Consider the following 18,360-nt stretch of genomic DNA (forward strand, 5'->3'; position numbering starts at 1 on the left):
ATGGCCCCGCTAGAGCAGTCATGTGACAATAGCCCCGCTAGAGCAGTCATGTGACAATAGCCCCGCTAGAGCAGTCATGTGACAATAGCCCCACTAGAGCAGTCATTTGACAATAGCCCCGCTAGGGCAGTCATGTGACAATAGCCCCGCTAGAGCAGTCATGTGACAATAGCCCCGCTAGAGCAGTCATGTGACAATAGCCCCGCTACAGCAGTCATGTGACAATGGCCCCGCTACAGCAGTCATGTGACAATAGCCCCGCTAAAGCAGTCATGTGACAATAGCCCAGCTAGAGCAGTCATGTGACAATAGCCCCGCTAGAGCAGTCATGTGACAATAGCCCCGCTAAAGCAGTCATGTGACAATAGCCCCGCTAGAGCACTTTTGTGACAATAGCCCCGCTAGAGCACTGGTGTGACAATAGCCCCGCTAGAGCAGTCATGTGACAATAGCCCCACTAGAGCAGTCATGTGACAATAGCCCCGCTACAGCAGTCATGTGACAATGGCCCCGCTAGAGCAGTCATGTGACAATAGCCCAGCTAGAGCAGTCATGTGACAATAGCCCCACTAGAGCAGTCATGTGACAATAGCCCCGCTACAGCAGTCATGTGACAATGGCCCTGCTAGAGCAGTCATGTGACAATAGCCCAGCTAAAGCAGTCATGTTACAATGGCCCTGCTAGAGCAGTCATGTGACAATAGCCCCGCTAGAGCAGTCATGTGACAATAGCCCCGCTACAGCAGTCATGTGACAATGGCCCCGCTAGAGCAGCCATGTGACAATAGCCCCGCTACAGCAGTAATGTGACAATAGCCCCGCTACAGCAATCGTGTGACAAGAGCCCGCTACAGGAGTCGTGTGACAATGGCCCTGCTAGAGCAGTCATGTGACAATAGCCCCGCTAGAGCAGTCATGTGACAATGGCCCTGCTAGAGCAGTCATGTGACAATAGCCCCGCTAAAGCAGTCATGTGACAATAGCCCAGCTAGAGCAGTCATGTGACAATAACCCTGCTAGAGCAGTCATGTGACAATAGCCCCGCTAAAGCAGTCATGTGACAATAACCCCGCTAGAGCTGTCATGTGACAATAGCCCCACTAAAGCAGTCATGTGACAATAGCCCCGCTAGAGCACTGGTGTGACAATAGCCCCGCTAGAGCAGTCATGTGACAATAGCCCCGCTAGAGCAGTCATGTGACAATGGCCCCGCTAGAGCAGTCATGTGACAATAGCCCCGCTAGAGCAGTCATGTGACAATGGCCCTGCTAGAGCAGTCGTGTGACAATAGCCCCGCTAGAGCAGTCATGTGACAATAGCCCCGCTAGAGCACTGGTGTGACAATAGCCCCGCTAGAGCAGTCGTGTGACAATAGCCCCGCTAGAGCACTGGTGTGACAATAGCCCCGCTAGAGCAGTCGTGTGACAATAGCCCCACTAGAGCAGTCATGTGACAATAGCCCGGCTACAGCAGTCATGTGACATTAGCCCCGCTAGAGCAGTCATGTGACAATAGCCCCGCTAGAGCAGTCATGTGACAATAGCCCCGCTAGAGCACTGGTGTGACAATAGCCCCGCTAGAGCAGTCATGTGACAATAGCCCGGCTACAGCAGTCATGTGACAATGGCCCTTGCTACAGCAGTCATGTGACAATAGCCCTGCTAGAGCAGTCCTGTGACAATAGCCCAGCTAGAGCAGTCATGTGACAATAGCCCCGCTACAGCAGTCATGTGACAATAGCCCCGCTAGAGCAGTCATGTGACAATAGCCCCGCTAGAGCAGTCATGTGACAATAGCCCCGCTAAAGCAGTCATGTGACAATAGCCCCGCTAGAGCAGTCATGTGACAATAGCCCCGCTAGAGCAGTCATGTGACAATGGCCCCGCCAGAGCACTGGCGAGAATAGCTCCTGCTACAGCAGTCGTGTGACAATAGCCCCGCTAGAGCAGTCATGTGACAATAGCCCCGCTACAGCAGTCATGTGACAATGGTCCCGCTAGAGCAGTCATGTGACAATAGCCCAGCTAGAGCAGTCATGTGACAATAGCCCCGCTAGAGCAGTCATGTGACAATGGCCCCGCTAGAGCAGTCATGTGACAATGGCCCCGCTAGAGCAGTCATGTGACAATAGCCCCGCTAGAGCAGTCATGTGACAATAGACCCGCTAGAGCAGTCATGTGACAATAGCCCCGCTAGAGCAATCATGTGACATTAGCCCGCCTAGAGCAATCATGTGACATTAGCCCCGCTACAGCAGTCATGTGACAATGGCCCCGCTAGAGCAGTCATGTGACAATGGCCCCGCTAGAGCAGTCATGTGACAAAAGCCCAGCTAGAGCAGTCATGTGACAATAGCCCAGCTAGAGCAGTCATGTGACAATAGCCCCGCTAGAGCAGTCATGTGACAATGGCCCCGCTAGAGCACTGGCGAGAATAGCCCCTGCTACATCAGTCGTGTGACAATAGCCCCGCTAGAGCAGTCATGTGACAATAGCCCAGCTAGAGCAGTCATGTGACAATAGCCCCGCTAGAGCAGTCATGTGACATTAGCCCGCCTAGAGCGATCATGTGACATTAGCCCCGCTAGAGCAGTCATGTGACAATAGCCCCGCTAGAGCAGTCATGTGACAATAGCCCCGCTAGAGCACTGGTGTGACAATAGCCCCGCTAGAGCAGTCATGTGACAATAGCCCCGCTAGAGCAGTCATGTGACATTAGCCCCGCTAGAGGAGTCATGTGACAATAGCCCCGCTAGGGCAGTCATGTGACAATAGCCCCGCTAGAGCAGTCATGTGACAATAGCCCCGCTACAGCAGTCATGTGACAATAGCCCTTGCTACAGCAGTCATGTGACAATGGCCCCGCTAGAGCAGTCATGTGACAATAGCCCCGCTAGAGCAGTCATGTGACAATGGCCCCGCTAGAGCAGTCATGTGACAATAGCCCCGCTAGAGCAGTCATGTGACAATAGCCCCGCTAGAGCAGTCATGTGACAATAGCCCCACTAGAGCAGTCATTTGACAATAGCCCCGCTAGGGCAGTCATGTGACAATAGCCCCGCTAGAGCAGTCATGTGACAATAGCCCCGCTAGAGCAGTCATGTGACAATAGCCCCGCTACAGCAGTCATGTGACAATGGCCCCGCTACAGCAGTCATGTGACAATAGCCCCGCTAAAGCAGTCATGTGACAACAATAGCCCAGCTAGAGCAGTCATGTGACAATAGCCCCGCTAGAGCAGTCATGTGACAATAGCCCCGCTAAAGCAGTCATGTGACAATAGCCCCGCTAGAGCACTTTTGTGACAATAGCCCCGCTAGAGCACTGGTGTGACAATAGCCCCGCTAGAGCAGTCATGTGACAATAGCCCCACGAGAGCAGTCATGTGACAATAGCCCCGCTACAGCAGTCATGTGACAATGGCCCCGCTAGAGCAGTCATGTGACAATAGCCCAGCTAGAGCAGTCATGTGACAATAGCCCCACTAGAGCAGTCATGTGACAATAGCCCCGCTACAGCAGTCATGTGACAATGGCCCTGCTAGAGCAGTCATGTGACAATAGCCCAGCTAAAGCAGTCATGTTACAATGGCCCTGCTAGAGCAGTCATGTGACAATAGCCCCGCTAGAGCAGTCATGTGACAATAGCCCCGCTACAGCAGTCATGTGACAATGGCCCCGCTAGAGCAGCCATGTGACAATAGCCCCGCTACAGCAGTAATGTGACAATAGCCCCGCTACAGCAATCGTGTGACAAGAGCCCGCTACAGGAGTCGTGTGACAATGGCCCTGCTAGAGCAGTCATGTGACAATAGCCCCGCTAGAGCAGTCATGTGACAATGGCCCTGCTAGAGCAGTCATGTGACAATAGCCCCGCTAAAGCAGTCATGTGACAATAGCCCAGCTAGAGCAGTCATGTGACAATAGCCCTGCTAGAGCAGTCATGTGACAATAGCCCCGCTAAAGCAGTCATGCGACAATAGCCCCGCTAGAGCTGTCATGTGACAATAGCCCCACTAAAGCAGTCATGTGACAATAGCCCCGCTAGAGCACTGGTGTGACAATAGCCCCGCTAGAGCAGTCATGTGACAATAGCCCCGCTAGAGCAGTCATGTGACAATGGCCCTGCTAGAGCAGTCGTGTGACAATAGCCCCGCTAGAGCAGTCATGTGACAATAGCCCCGCTAGAGCACTGGTGTGACAATAGCCCCGCTAGAGCAGTCGTGTGACAATAGCCCCGCTAGAGCACTGGTGTGACAATAGCCCCGCTAGAGCAGTCGTGTGACAATAGCCCCACTAGAGCAGTCATGTGACAATAGCCCGGCTACAGCAGTCATGTGACATTAGCCCCGCTAGAGCAGTCATGTGACAATAGCCCCGCTAGAGCAGTCATGTGACAATAGCCCCGCTAGAGCACTGGTGTGACAATAGCCCCGCTAGAGCAGTCATGTGACAATAGCCCGGCTACAGCAGTCATGTGACAATGGCCCTTGCTACAGCAGTCATGTGACAATAGCCCTGCTAGAGCAGTCCTGTGACAATAGCCCAGCTAGAGCAGTCATGTGACAATAGCCCCGCTACAGCAGTCATGTGACAATAGCCCCGCTAGAGCAGTCATGTGACAATAGCCCCGCTAGAGCAGTCATGTGACAATAGCCCCGCTAAAGCAGTCATGTGACAATAGCCCCGCTAGAGCAGTCATGTGACAATAGCCCCGCTAGAGCAGTCATGTGACAATGGCCCCGCCAGAGCACTGGCGAGAATAGCTCCTGCTACAGCAGTCGTGTGACAATAGCCCCGCTAGAGCAGTCATGTGACAATAGCCCCGCTACAGCAGTCATGTGACAATGGTCCCGCTAGAGCAGTCATGTGACAATAGCCCAGCTAGAGCAGTCATGTGACAATAGCCCCGCTAGAGCAGTCATGTGACAATGGCCCCGCTAGAGCAGTCATGTGACAATGGCCCCGCTAGAGCAGTCATGTGACAATAGACCCGCTAGAGCAGTCATGTGACAATAGCCCCGCTAGAGCAATCATGTGACATTAGCCCGCCTAGAGCAATCATGTGACATTAGCCCCGCTACAGCAGTCATGTGACAATGGCCCCGCTAGAGCAGTCATGTGACAATGGCCCCGCTAGAGCAGTCATGTGACAATAGCCCAGCTAGAGCAGTCATGTGACAATAGCCCAGCTAGAGCAGTCATGTGACAATAGCCCCGCTAGAGCAGTCATGTGACAATAGCCCCGCTAGAGCAGTCATGTGACAATAGCCCCGCTACAGCAGTCATGTGACAATGGCCCCGCTACAGCAGTCATGTGACAATAGCCCCGCTAAAGCAGTCATGTGACAACAATAGCCCAGCTAGAGCAGTCATGTGACAATAGCCCCGCTAGAGCAGTCATGTGACAATAGCCCCGCTAAAGCAGTCATGTGACAATAGCCCCGCTAGAGCACTTTTGTGACAATAGCCCCGCTAGAGCACTGGTGTGACAATAGCCCCGCTAGAGCAGTCATGTGACAATAGCCCCACTAGAGCAGTCATGTGACAATAGCCCCGCTACAGCAGTCATGTGACAATGGCCCCGCTAGAGCAGTCATGTGACAATAGCCCAGCTAGAGCAGTCATGTGACAATAGCCCCACTAGAGCAGTCATGTGACAATAGCCCCGCTACAGCAGTCATGTGACAATGGCCCTGCTAGAGCAGTCATGTGACAATAGCCCAGCTAAAGCAGTCATGTTACAATGGCCCTGCTAGAGCAGTCATGTGACAATAGCCCCGCTAGAGCAGTCATGTGACAATAGCCCCGCTACAGCAGTCATGTGACAATGGCCCCGCTAGAGCAGCCATGTGACAATAGCCCCGCTACAGCAGTAATGTGACAATAGCCCCGCTACAGCAATCGTGTGACAAGAGCCCGCTACAGGAGTCGTGTGACAATGGCCCTGCTAGAGCAGTCATGTGACAATAGCCCCGCTAGAGCAGTCATGTGACAATGGCCCTGCTAGAGCAGTCATGTGACAATAGCCCCGCTAAAGCAGTCATGTGACAATAGCCCAGCTAGAGCAGTCATGTGACAATAGCCCTGCTAGAGCAGTCATGTGACAATAGCCCCGCTAAAGCAGTCATGTGACAATAGCCCCGCTAGAGCTGTCATGTGACAATAGCCCCACTAAAGCAGTCATGTGACAATAGCCCCGCTAGAGCACTGGTGTGACAATAGCCCCGCTAGAGCAGTCATGTGACAATAGCCCCGCTAGAGCAGTCATGTGACAATGGCCCCGCTAGAGCAGTCATGTGACAATAGCCCCGCTAGAGCAGTCATGTGACAATGGCCCTGCTAGAGCAGTCGTGTGACAATAGCCCCGCTAGAGCAGTCATGTGACAATAGCCCCGCTAGAGCACTGGTGTGACAATAGCCCCGCTAGAGCAGTCGTGTGACAATAGCCCCGCTAGAGCACTGGTGTGACAATAGCCCCGCTAGAGCAGTCGTGTGACAATAGCCCCACTAGAGCAGTCATGTGACAATAGCCCGGCTACAGCAGTCATGTGACATTAGCCCCGCTAGAGCAGTCATGTGACAATAGCCCCGCTAGAGCAGTCATGTGACAATAGCCCCGCTAGAGCACTGGTGTGACAATAGCCCCGCTAGAGCAGTCATGTGACAATAGCCCGGCTACAGCAGTCATGTGACAATGGCCCTTGCTACAGCAGTCATGTGACAACAGCCCTGCTAGAGCAGTCCTGTGACAATAGCCCAGCTAGAGCAGTCATGTGACAATAGCCCCGCTACAGCAGTCATGTGACAATAGCCCCGCTAGAGCAGTCATGTGACAATAGCCCCGCTAGAGCAGTCATGTGACAATAGCCCCGCTAGAGCAGTCATGTGACAATAGCCCCGCTAGAGCAGTCATGTGACAATGGCCCCGCCAGAGCACTGGCGAGAATAGCTCCTGCTACAGCAGTCGTGTGACAATAGCCCCGCTAGAGCAGTCATGTGACAATAGCCCCGCTACAGCAGTCATGTGACAATGGTCCCGCTAGAGCAGTCATGTGACAATAGCCCAGCTAGAGCAGTCATGTGACAATAGCCCCGCTAGAGCAGTCATGTGACAATGGCCCCGCTAGAGCAGTCATGTGACAATGGCCCCGCTAGAGCAGTCATGTGACAATAGCCCCGCTAGAGCAGTCATGTGACAATAGACCCGCTAGAGCAGTCATGTGACAATAGCCCCGCTAGAGCAATCATGTGACATTAGCCCGCCTAGAGCAATCATGTGAAATTAGCCCCGCTACAGCAGTCATGTGACAATGGCCCCGCTAGAGCAGTCATGTGACAATGGCCCCGCTAGAGCAGTCATGTGACAATAGCCCAGCTAGAGCAGTCATGTGACAATAGCCCAGCTAGAGCAGTCATGTGACAATAGCCCCGCTAGAGCAGTCATGTGACAATGGCCCCGCTAGAGCACTGGCGAGAATAGCCCCTGCTACATCAGTCGTGTGACAATAGCCCCGCTAGAGCAGTCATGTGACAATAGCCCAGCTAGAGCAGTCATGTGACAATAGCCCCGCTAGAGCAGTCATGTGACATTAGCCCGCCTAGAGCAATCATGTGACATTAGCCCCGCTAGAGCAGTCATGTGACAATAGCCCCGCTAGTGCAGTCATGTGACAATAGCCCCGCTAGAGCACTGGTGTGACAATAGCCCCGCTAGAGCAGTCATGTGACAATAGCCCCGCTAGAGCAGTCATGTGACAATAGCCCCGCTAGAGCAGTCATGTGACATTAGCCCCGCTAGAGGAGTCATGTGACAATAGCCCCGCTAGGGCAGTCATGTGACAATAGCCCCGCTAGAGCAGTCACGTGACAATAGCCCCACTAGAGCAGTCATGTGACAATAGCCCCACTACAGCAGTCATGTGACAATGGCCCCGCTAGAGCACTCATGTGACAATGGCCCCGCTAGAGCAGTCGTGACAATGGCCCCGCTAGAGCAGTCATGTGACAATAGCCCCGCTAGAGCAGTCATGTGACAATAGCCCCACTAGAGCAGTCATGTAACAATAGCCCCGCTACAGCAGTCATGTAACAATAGCCCCGCTAGAGCAGTCGTGTGACAATAGCCCCGCTACAGCAGTCATGTGACAATAGCCCCGCTAGAGCAGTCATGTGACAATGGCCCCGCTAGAGCAGTCATGTGACAATAGCCCCTGCTACAGCAGTCATGTGACAATAGCCCCTGCTACAGCAGTCATGCGACAATAGCCCCACTAGAGCACTGGTGTGACAATAGCCCCTGCTACAGCAGTCATGCGACAATAGCCCCGCTAGAGCACTGGTGTGACAATAGCCCTTGCTACAGCAGTCATGTGACAATAGCCCCTGCTACAGCAGTCATGTGACAATAGCCCCACTAGAGCACTGGTGTGACAATAGCCCCTGCTACAGCAGTCATGTGATAATAGCCCCTGCTACAGCAGTCATGTGACAATAGCCCCACTAGAGCACTGGTGTGACAATAATAGCCCCACTAGAGCACTGGTGTGACAATAGCCCCGCTAGAGCACTGGTGTGACAATAGCCCCGCTAGAGCACTGGTGTGACAATCGCCCCACTAGAACAGTGGCGTGACAATAGCACCACTAGAGTAGTGGTGGGACTGGCGTTGCTAGGGTTGAGTAGATCCACCAGGGGATTACTTGTGGGTTGGGCTTGGATGCGGGTGAGTAGATCCACCAGGGATCTCTTGTGGGTTGGCATCACTGGGGGTGAGTAGATCCGCCGGGGAATCTCTTGTGGGTTCGGCATCGCTAGGGGTGAGTAGATTTGCTGGGGGCTTTGGCCATCACTGGGGGTTAGTAGATCTGCCGGGGGATCTCTTGTGGGTAAAGCAGGCCATACACTGGCTCGATTCCCGGCCGTTTCGACAGCAGATTCGATCCTGGGATCGAATCTGCTGCCAATCGTTCGCGGTAAACGCAGCCGCCGATCCAATTTCCTCCCGAAATTGGATCGGTCCGTCGATCGCGCCGTGCGGGAAATTACCCTCGATCGCCGGCGGGTAAAGTGCGCGTCGCTAGCGGCGGCTGATCCGATCAAGTATACATTACCTGAGGCTGGCTCCCGGGCGTCTTCTCCACATTGCACCGCTCTGTTCCGGCTCCATCCATCCCGGCGCTTCCTGTGTCACTGCAGTGACCAGGAAGTTCTAATAGAGGGCGCTCTATCTGAACTTCCTGGTCACAGAGTAACACAGGAAGCGCCGTAATGGAGCCGGAACAGAGCCGTGCAATGCGGAGAAGATGCCCGGGAGCCAGCGTCAGGTAATGTATACGGGGGGGGGGGGGGGGGGGACAGGCGGCAGGAGCAGCTCAGCAGATGGTGAATCGGTTTCAGGCTGAAATCGATTCACAATCTGTTTGCAGTAAAGGCAGCCATACGATCCCTCTCTGATCAGATTCGATCAGATAGGGATCTGTCAGCTGGTCGATCTAATGGCACATCGACCAGTGTATGGCCACCTTTAGACTTCACTGGAGATGAGTAGATCCGCCGGGTGGATTGGCAGGGAATCGACGTTGCTAGGGGTGATTAGATCCTCCAGGTGGATTGCTTGTGGGTTGGGCGTTGCTGGGGGAGAGTAGATCCACCGGGGGGGGGGGGGATTTCCAGGGAATCAGTGTTGCTAGGGGATGAGTAGATCCTCCGGGTGGATTGCTTGTGTGTTGGGCCTCGCTAGGGGTGAGTAGATTCGAAGTGGGATTTGCGGGGGATCGGCATCACTGGGAGTGAGTAGATCTGCCGGGGGATCTCTTGTGGGTTGGGCCTCGCTGGGGTAAGGAAATCCACCGGGGGATCTCTTATGGGTTGGGTGTCGCTGGGGGTGAGTAGATCCACTTGGGAATTTGGGTCTCGCTGGGGGTGAGTAGATCTACCGGAGGATCTCTTGTTTTTTGGGCGTGGCTGGGGGTGAGTAGATCTGCCGGGGATCTCTTTTTGGTTGGGCATCGCTGGCTGCTGTACACATGACTGATTATCAGCTGAGGTGGTCTCCTAGTCTCTGTATCCTCAGCTTCTAGTGTTGCTCGGATACCCCCCGATCACGGATTCAAATAAATCCGGCCATGGCAGTCCCAAAATCCGGATAAGTCGTGATTGTGACCCGGATTTGAAACGGACTTCCGAATTTGAGTCGGATTTTAGCCGTGATTACCATTTTAATCCGTGATCATGGGTCATGATTAAGATTTACCTTTAACGTTAATGGCAAATCCCCTATACATACCACAATGAGAAGTGACTACAACTTAAAACAAAAATAAAATTCAAAAAGAACTTTTTTGTTTTTAAGAAAATTGATTTTAAAGTTAAATTGACACTTTAAATGTGGCTATTAATTGGTAATTGGTTTTAAACATGGAAATACACTTTAAGCAATCAGAGTCCCTAGAAAACTACAACCATGCAGGCAGGTGAAGAGTCCCAATGGCACCTGGCGGTGGTACCACTGGAGGAGGATGAGTGGATGATACCACAAAAACACCCATGGCAGCAGAGTTGTCCGTGGACCCCGTCGTGGGAACACAGACTGCATAAGACATCAGAGGCAGCAGAAGGAGGCCTAAGCAGCACTCTGCGGCAGCACAGAAGAAGAGTATGGCACCTCACTGGTGGCACCACAACATGATAAATCAGCCCAAAAATTGAAGCATCCGTGGACCCTGTTGGTGGGTACACAGACTTTAGTAGTTAAAACTTATCCAAGATCAAAAACTAACTATAACAAGTAACTTGTCTATATATCTTTTCTAAAGTTTAGATAGTTTACTCAACAAATCTAGCTGCAAACAGCTTTAACAGTTTATGAATATTTCTTCCTGTGATACAATGAGGGCAGCCATGTTTTGTTTGTCACATTACAGAAAGGCAAGCTGATAGCATCTCCAGCCCTCAGCCTTTGAAAACTCCACTCCCCCTCCTCTCTCCTCCCCTCTGCCTCTGAAATCTCTGGCTAGTAACCTCCTCCTCCTTCTGCCCAGACTGAGCTCCCATAAGCCCTTGCTACTAAGGCTGAGAGTGCCAAAGCTCTCTGGAGAAGCTGTGAGCGAGGATTGTTTAGTTTATAGGGAATTAGAGTATTAAAACAAAACAAAAAAAAGTATTTGACTTGAGGGATGCCCTATAAACTATATCAAAGGAACACAACTATGCAATGAGTAAAAGTTAATCTCGGATCCGCTTTAAATACAACATCAGCGGCAGGAGGAGGAAGAGGACTGAGGACTCAGCAGCAGTACAGAGAGGCATTGCACCTCACTGGTGGCACCACAGCACGAGAATTGTGCCCAAAAATTTTAAGTATCTGTCAGGGCCGGATTTACCGCTAGGCACTGTAGGCACGTGCCTACAGGCGCCATGTGCTACAGAGGCGGGGAAGCAGCAGCGCACAAACCTTATAATCTGTTTCCACTCGCCATGATTGCGCTGCCCCACTCTACATCGGCCCTTCTGAGCATCGGGCGCTGCATCGCACCGCTAATCTCTGACCGCAGTACCGCCCCACAGTCTACACTGAATCTAGTGTATCTTCTGACAGAGCTCCTGCGACAGGGGGCAAACTTCCTTCAGGACTCTCTCGGAGGGTGATGCCGCTCAAGCAGAGCTTTCTCCCCGGAGAGGCATGTCATGGAAGTTTGAACAGGCTTCACGCAGCTACAGCTCCAGACGGTGAGAGATAGTGGGATCCTCCTCCCCCTCCTCGAGGAGACTTCAAAGGCTGCCTGTGCTGGTAAAGTTTTTTTTCCCCTTTGAGCAGTTTGATTGTCCGGAGGCTACGGGGGGGGGGGGGGGGGGGGGGGGGGGGGGCTCTACATAGTTTGGATTTGGTGTGTATGAGTGAGCCAGTGTCTGTGTGTGTCCACAGCATGTGTGTACAAGAGAAAAGAGAGAGAGAGTCTCTGTGTGTATGTATTAGAGTGTGTAGCATAGTGTGTGTGTGTGTGTGTGTGTGCGCATCCACAGTGTGTGTATATGTTTGCCAGTGTGTGTGTGTGTGTCCACAGTGTGTGTGTGTGTGTCCACAGTGTGTGTGTGTGTGTGTCCACAGTGTGTGTGTGTGTGTCCACAGTGTGTGTGTGTGTGTGTGTGTCCACAGTGTGTGTGTGTGTGTGTGTGTGTGTGTCCACAGTGTGTGTGTGTGTGTGTGTGTGTGTCCACAGTGTGTGTGTGTGTGTGTCCACAGTGTGTGTGTGTGTCCACAGTGTGTGTGTGTGTGTGTGTGTGTGTCCACAGTGTGTGTGTGTGTGTGTGTGTGTGTGTGTGTGTCCACAGTGTGTGTGTGTGTGTGTGTCCACAGTGTGTGTGTGTGTGTGTGTGTGTGTCCACAGTGTGTGTGTGTGTCCACAGTGTGTGTGTGTGTCCACAGTGTGTGTGTGTGTGTGTGTCCACAGTGTGTGTGTGTGTGTGTGTGTGTGTCCACAGTGTGTGTGTGTGTGTGTCCACAGTGTGTGTGTGTGTGTCCACAGTGTGTGTTTGTGTGTGTGTGTGTGTGTGTGTGTCCACAGTGTGTGTGTGTGTCCACAGTGTGTGTGTGTGTGTGTCCACAGTGTGTGTGTGTGTGTCCACAGTGTGTGTGTGTGTGTCCACAGTGTGTGTGTGTGTGTGTCCACAGTGTGTGTGTGTCCACAGTGTGTGTGTGTGTGTCCACAGTGTGTGTGTGTGTCCACAGTGTGTGTGTGTGTCCACAGTGTGTGTGTGTGTGTGTGTGTGTGTGTGTGTGTGTGTCCACAGTGTGTGTGTGTGTGTGTGTCCACAGTGTGTGTGTGTGTCCACAGTGTGTGTGTGTGTGTGTGTGTGTGTGTGTGTGTGTGTCCACAGTGTGTGTGTGTGTGTCCACAGTGTGTGTGTGTGTGTGTGTGTGTGTGTGTGTGTGTGTGTCCACAGTGTGTGTGTGTGTGTGTGTGTGTGTGTCCACAGTGTGTGTGTGTCCCCACAGTGTGTGTGTGTGTGTGTGTGTGTGTGTGTGTGTCCACAGTGTGTGTGTGTGTGTGTGTGTGTGTGTGTGTCCACAGTGTGTGTGTGTGAGTCCACAGTGTGTGTGTGTGTGTGTGTGTGTGTCCACAGTGTGTGTGTGTGTCCACAGTGTGTGTGTGTGTGTGTGTGTGTGTGTGTGTGTGTCCACAGTGTGTGTGTGTGTGTGTGTGTCCACAGTGTGTGTGTGTGTGTGTCCACAGTGTGTGTGTCCACAGTGTGTGTGTGTGTCCACAGTGTGTGTGTGTGTCCACAGTGTGTGTGTGTGTGTGTGTGTGTGTCCACAGTGTGTGTGTGTGTGTGTGTGTGTGTGTGTCCACAGTGTGTGTGTGTGTCCACAGTGTGTGTGTGTGTGTCCACAGTGTGTGTGTGTGTGTGTGTGTGTGTCCACAGTGTGTGTGTGCGTGTGTGTGTGTGTGTGTGTGTCCACAGTGTGTGTCCACAGTGTGTGTGTGTGTGTGTGTGTGTCCACAGTGTGTGTGTGTGTGTGTGTGTGTGTCCACAGTGTGTGTGTGTGAGTCCACAGTGTGTGTGTGTGTGTGTGTGTGTCCACAGTGTGTGTGTGTGTCCACAGTGTGTGTGTGTGTCCACAGTGTGTGTGTGTGTGTGTCCACAGTGTGTGTGTGTGTGTGTGTGTGTGTGTGTGTGTCCACAGTGTGTGTGTGTGTGTGTGTCCACAGTGTGTGTGTGTGTGTCCACAGTGTGTGTGTGTGTGTGTGTGTGTGTCCACAGTGTGTGTGTGTGTGTGTGTGTGTGTGTGTGTGTGTGTGTGTGTGTGTGTGTGTCCACAGTGTGTGTGTGTGTCCACAGTGTGTGTGTGTGTGTGTGTGTGTCCACAGTGTGTGTGTGTGTGTGTCCACAGTGTGTGTGTGTGTCCACAGTGTGTGTGTGTGTGTCCACAGTGTGTGTGTGTGTGTGTCCACAGTGTGTGTGTGTGTGTGTGTGTGTGTGTGTGTGTGTGTGTGTGTATCCACAGTGTGTGTGTGTGTCCACAGTGTGTGTGTGTGTGTGTGTCCACAGTGTGTGTGTGTGTGTGTCCATAGTGTGTGTGTGTGTGTGTGTCCACAGTGTGTGTGTGTGTGTGTGTCCACAGTGTGTGTGTGTGTGTGTGTCCACAGTGTGTGTGTCCACAGTGTGTGTGTGTGTGTCCACAGTGTGTGTGTGTGTGTGTCCACAGTGTGTGTGTGTGTCCACAGTGTGTGTGTGTGTGTGTGTGTGTCCACAGTGTGTGTGTGTGTGTGTCCACAGTGTGTGTGTGTGTGTGTGTCCACAGTGTGTGTGTGTGTGTGTGTGTGTGTCCACAGTGTGTGTGTGTGTCCACAGTGTGTGTGTGTGTGTGTGTGTCCACAGTGTGTGTGTGTGTGTGTGTGTGTGTCCACAGTGTGTGTGTGTGTCCACAGTGTGTGTGTGTGTGTGTGTGTGTGTGTGTGTGTGTGTCCCCACAGTGTGTGTGTGTGTGTGTGTGTGTGTGTGTGTGTGTGTGTGTGTCCACAGTGTGTGTGTGTGTGTGTGTGTGTGTGTGTGTGTGTGTGTGTGTGTGTGTGTGCGTGTGTGTGTCCACAGTGTGTGTGTGTGTCCACAGTGTGTGTGTGTGTGTGTGTGTGTGTCCACAGTGTGTGTGTGTGTGTGTGTGTGTGTGTGTGTGTGTGTCCACAGTGTGTGTCCACAGTGTGTGTGTGTGTGTGTGTGTGTGTGTGTGTGTCCACAGTGTGTGTGTGTGTGTGTGTGTCCACAGTGTGTGTGTGTGAGTCCACAGTGTGTGTGTGTGTGTGTGTGTGTGTGTCCACAGTGTGTGTGTGTGTGTCCACAGTGTGTGTGTGTGTGTGTGTGTCCACAGTGTGTGTGTGTGTCCACAGTGTGTGTGTGTGTGTGTGTGTGTCCACAGTGTGTGTGTGTGTGTGTGTGTGTGTGTGTCCACAGTGTGTGTGTGTGTCCACAGTGTGTGTGTGTGTGTGTGTGTGTGTGTGTGTGTGTGTGTGTGTGTGTGTCCCCACAGTGTGTGTGTGTGTGTGTGTGTGTGTGTGTGTGTGTGTGTCCACAGTGTGTGTGTGTGTGTGTGTGTGTGTGTGTGTGTGCGTGTGTGTGTCCACAGTGTGTGTGTGTGTCCACAGTGTGTGTGTGTGTGTGTGTGTGTGTCCACAGTGTGTGTGTGTGTGTGTGTGTGTGTGTGTGTGTGTGTCCACAGTGTGTGTCCACAGTGTGTGTGTGTGTGTGTGTGTGTGTGTGTGTGTCCACAGTGTGTGTGTGTGTGTGTGTGTCCACAGTGTGTGTGTGTGAGTCCACAGTGTGTGTGTGTGTGTCCACAGTGTGTGTGTGTGAGTCCACAGTGTGTGTGTGTGTGTCCACAGTGTGTGTGTGTGAGTCCACAGTGTGTGTGTGTGTGTGTGTGTGTGTGTCTATGTGTCCACAGGGTGTGTATGTGTGTACCAGAGAGTGTGTGTTTGTGTCCAAGGCCAGCACTACAATACAGGCAAGGGGGCAATTGCCCCCAGGCCCCAGAGTCCATAGGGCCCCACCAAGTTTCTCCCATTTTGCCCCTTTAAAATTGTTTGCCCCGTCACGGCCACCCATTAGCACCACGTTACCTATTTCACATCAAGGTTTCCATAGTTCCCTTCCTGCTTGGTGGACCGCAGTGGCGCTCTCCCCGACGTGACATTCCAGCGTCACGCTGGCGAGAGCGCCGCTGCTGTCCACAGGCAGGAATGGAAACCATGATGCCTCCCTCCTGTGCCTGCTGAGCTCCCGACTCACCCCACCACCATCCGCACAACAGTTACACAAGCCGTGGGAAGCCGCGGCGGAGCAAACTGGATTTTTAAAGGAGCAAAATGGGAGATGCTTGGGGGGCCTCTATGGACTCTGAATCAGGTAAAGTATGTACATACATGCCTCCCTCCCCTGACTGCTGAGCTGACCACCACCATAAAAGTCCACCACCATCCACACCACATGGTTGTGCCCACCACCATCCACACCACATGGTTGTGCCCACCACCATCCACACCGCACAGTTGTGCCCACCACCATCCACACGGCACAGTTGTGCCCACCACCATCCACACCGCACAGTTGTGCCCACCACCATCCACACTGCAGTTGTGCCCACCACCATCCACACCGCACAGTTGTGCCCACCACCATCCACACCACACGGTTGTGCCCACCACCATCCACACCACATGGTTGTGCCCACCACCATCCACACCGCACAGTTGTGCCCACCACCATCCACACCGCACATCCACACCGCACAGTTGTGCCCACCACCTTCCACACCGCACAGTTGTGCCCACCACCATCCACACTGCACAGTTGTGCCCACCACCTTCCACACCGCACAGTTGTGCCCACCACCTTCCACACCGCACAGTTGTGCCCACCACCATCCACACCGCACAGTTGTGCCCACCACCATCCACACCGCACAGTTGTGCCCACCACCATCTACACCGCACATCCACACCGCACAGTTGTGCCCACCACCATCCACACCGCACAGTTGTGCCCACCACCATCCACACCACACATCCACACCGCACAGTTGTGCCCACCACCTTCCACACCGCACAGTTGTGCCCACCACCATCCACACCGCACAGTTGTGCCCACCACCTTCCACACCGCACAGTTGTGCCCACCACCTTCCACACCGCACAGTTGTGCCCACCACCTTCCACACCGCACAGTTGTGCCCACCACCATCCACACCGCACAGTTGTGCCCACCACCATCCACACCGCACATCCACACCGCACAGTTGTGCCCACCACCATCCACACCGCACAGTTGTGCCCACCACCATCCACACCGCACATCCACACCGCACAGTTGTGCCCACCACCTTCCACACCGCACAGTTGTGCCCACCACCATCCACACCGCACAGTTGTGCCCACCACCATCCACACCGCACAGTTGTGCCCACCACCATCCACACCGCACATCCACACCGCACAGTTGTGCCCACCACCTTCCACACCGCACAGTTGTGCCCACCACCGTCCACTCCGCACAGTTGTGCCCACCACCATCCACACCGCACAGTTGTGCCCATCACCGTCCACTCCGCACAGTTGTGCCCACCACCATCCACACCGCACAGTTGTGCCCACCACCATCCACACCGCACATCCACACCGCACAGTTGTGCCCACCACCTTCCACACCGCACAGTTGTGCCCACCACCGTCCACTCCGCACAGTTGTGCCCACCACCATCCACACCGCACAGTTGTGCCCACCACCGTCCACTCCGCACAGTTGTGCCCACCACCATCCACACCGCACAGTTGTGCCCACCACCATCCACACCGCACAGTTGTGCCCACCACCTTCCACACCGCACAGTTGTGCCCACCACCGTCCACTCCGCACAGTTGTGCCCACCACCATCCACACCGCACAGTTGTGCCCACCACCATCCACACCGCACATCCACACCGCACAGTTGTGCCCACCACCTTCCACACCGCACAGTTGTGCCCACCACCGTCCACTCCGCACAGTTGTGCCCACCACCATCCACACCGCACAGTTGTGCCCACCACCATCCACACCGCACAGTTGTGCCCACCACCATCCACACCGCACATCCACACCGCACAGTTGTGCCCACCACCTTCCACACCGCACAGTTGTGCCCACCACCGTCCACTCCGCACAGTTGTGCCCACCACCATCCACACCGCACAGTTGTGCCCACCACCGTCCACTCTGCACAGTTGTGCCCACCACCATCCACACCGCACAGTTGTGCCCACCACCGTCCACTCCGCACAGTTGTGCCCACCGCACATCCACACCGCACAGTTGTGCCCACCACCATCCACACCGCACATCCACACCGCACAGTTGTGCCCACCACCTTCCACACCGCACAGTTGTGCCCACCACCGTCCACTCCGCACAGTTGTGCCCACCACCATCCACACCGCACAGTTGTGCCCACCACCGTCCACTCTGCACAGTTGTGCCCACCACCGTCCACTCTGCACAGTTGTGCCCACCACCGTCCACTCCGCACAGTTGTGCCCACCACCATCCACACCGCACAGTTGTGCCCACCACCATCCACACCGCACAGTTGTGCCCACCACCATCCACACCGCACATCCACACCGCACAGTTGTGCCCACCACCTTCCACACCGCACAGTTGTGCCCACCACCGTCCACTCCGCACAGTTGTGCCCACCACCATCCACACCGCACAGTTGTGCCCACCACCGTCCACTCTGCACAGTTGTGCCCACCACCATCCACACCGCACAGTTGTGCCCACCACCGTCCACTCCGCACAGTTGTGCCCACCGCACATCCACACCGCAC

Source organism: Hyperolius riggenbachi, chromosome 3 (assembly GCF_040937935.1).
Source record: "Hyperolius riggenbachi isolate aHypRig1 chromosome 3, aHypRig1.pri, whole genome shotgun sequence".
NCBI lineage: Eukaryota > Metazoa > Chordata > Amphibia > Anura > Hyperoliidae > Hyperolius > Hyperolius riggenbachi.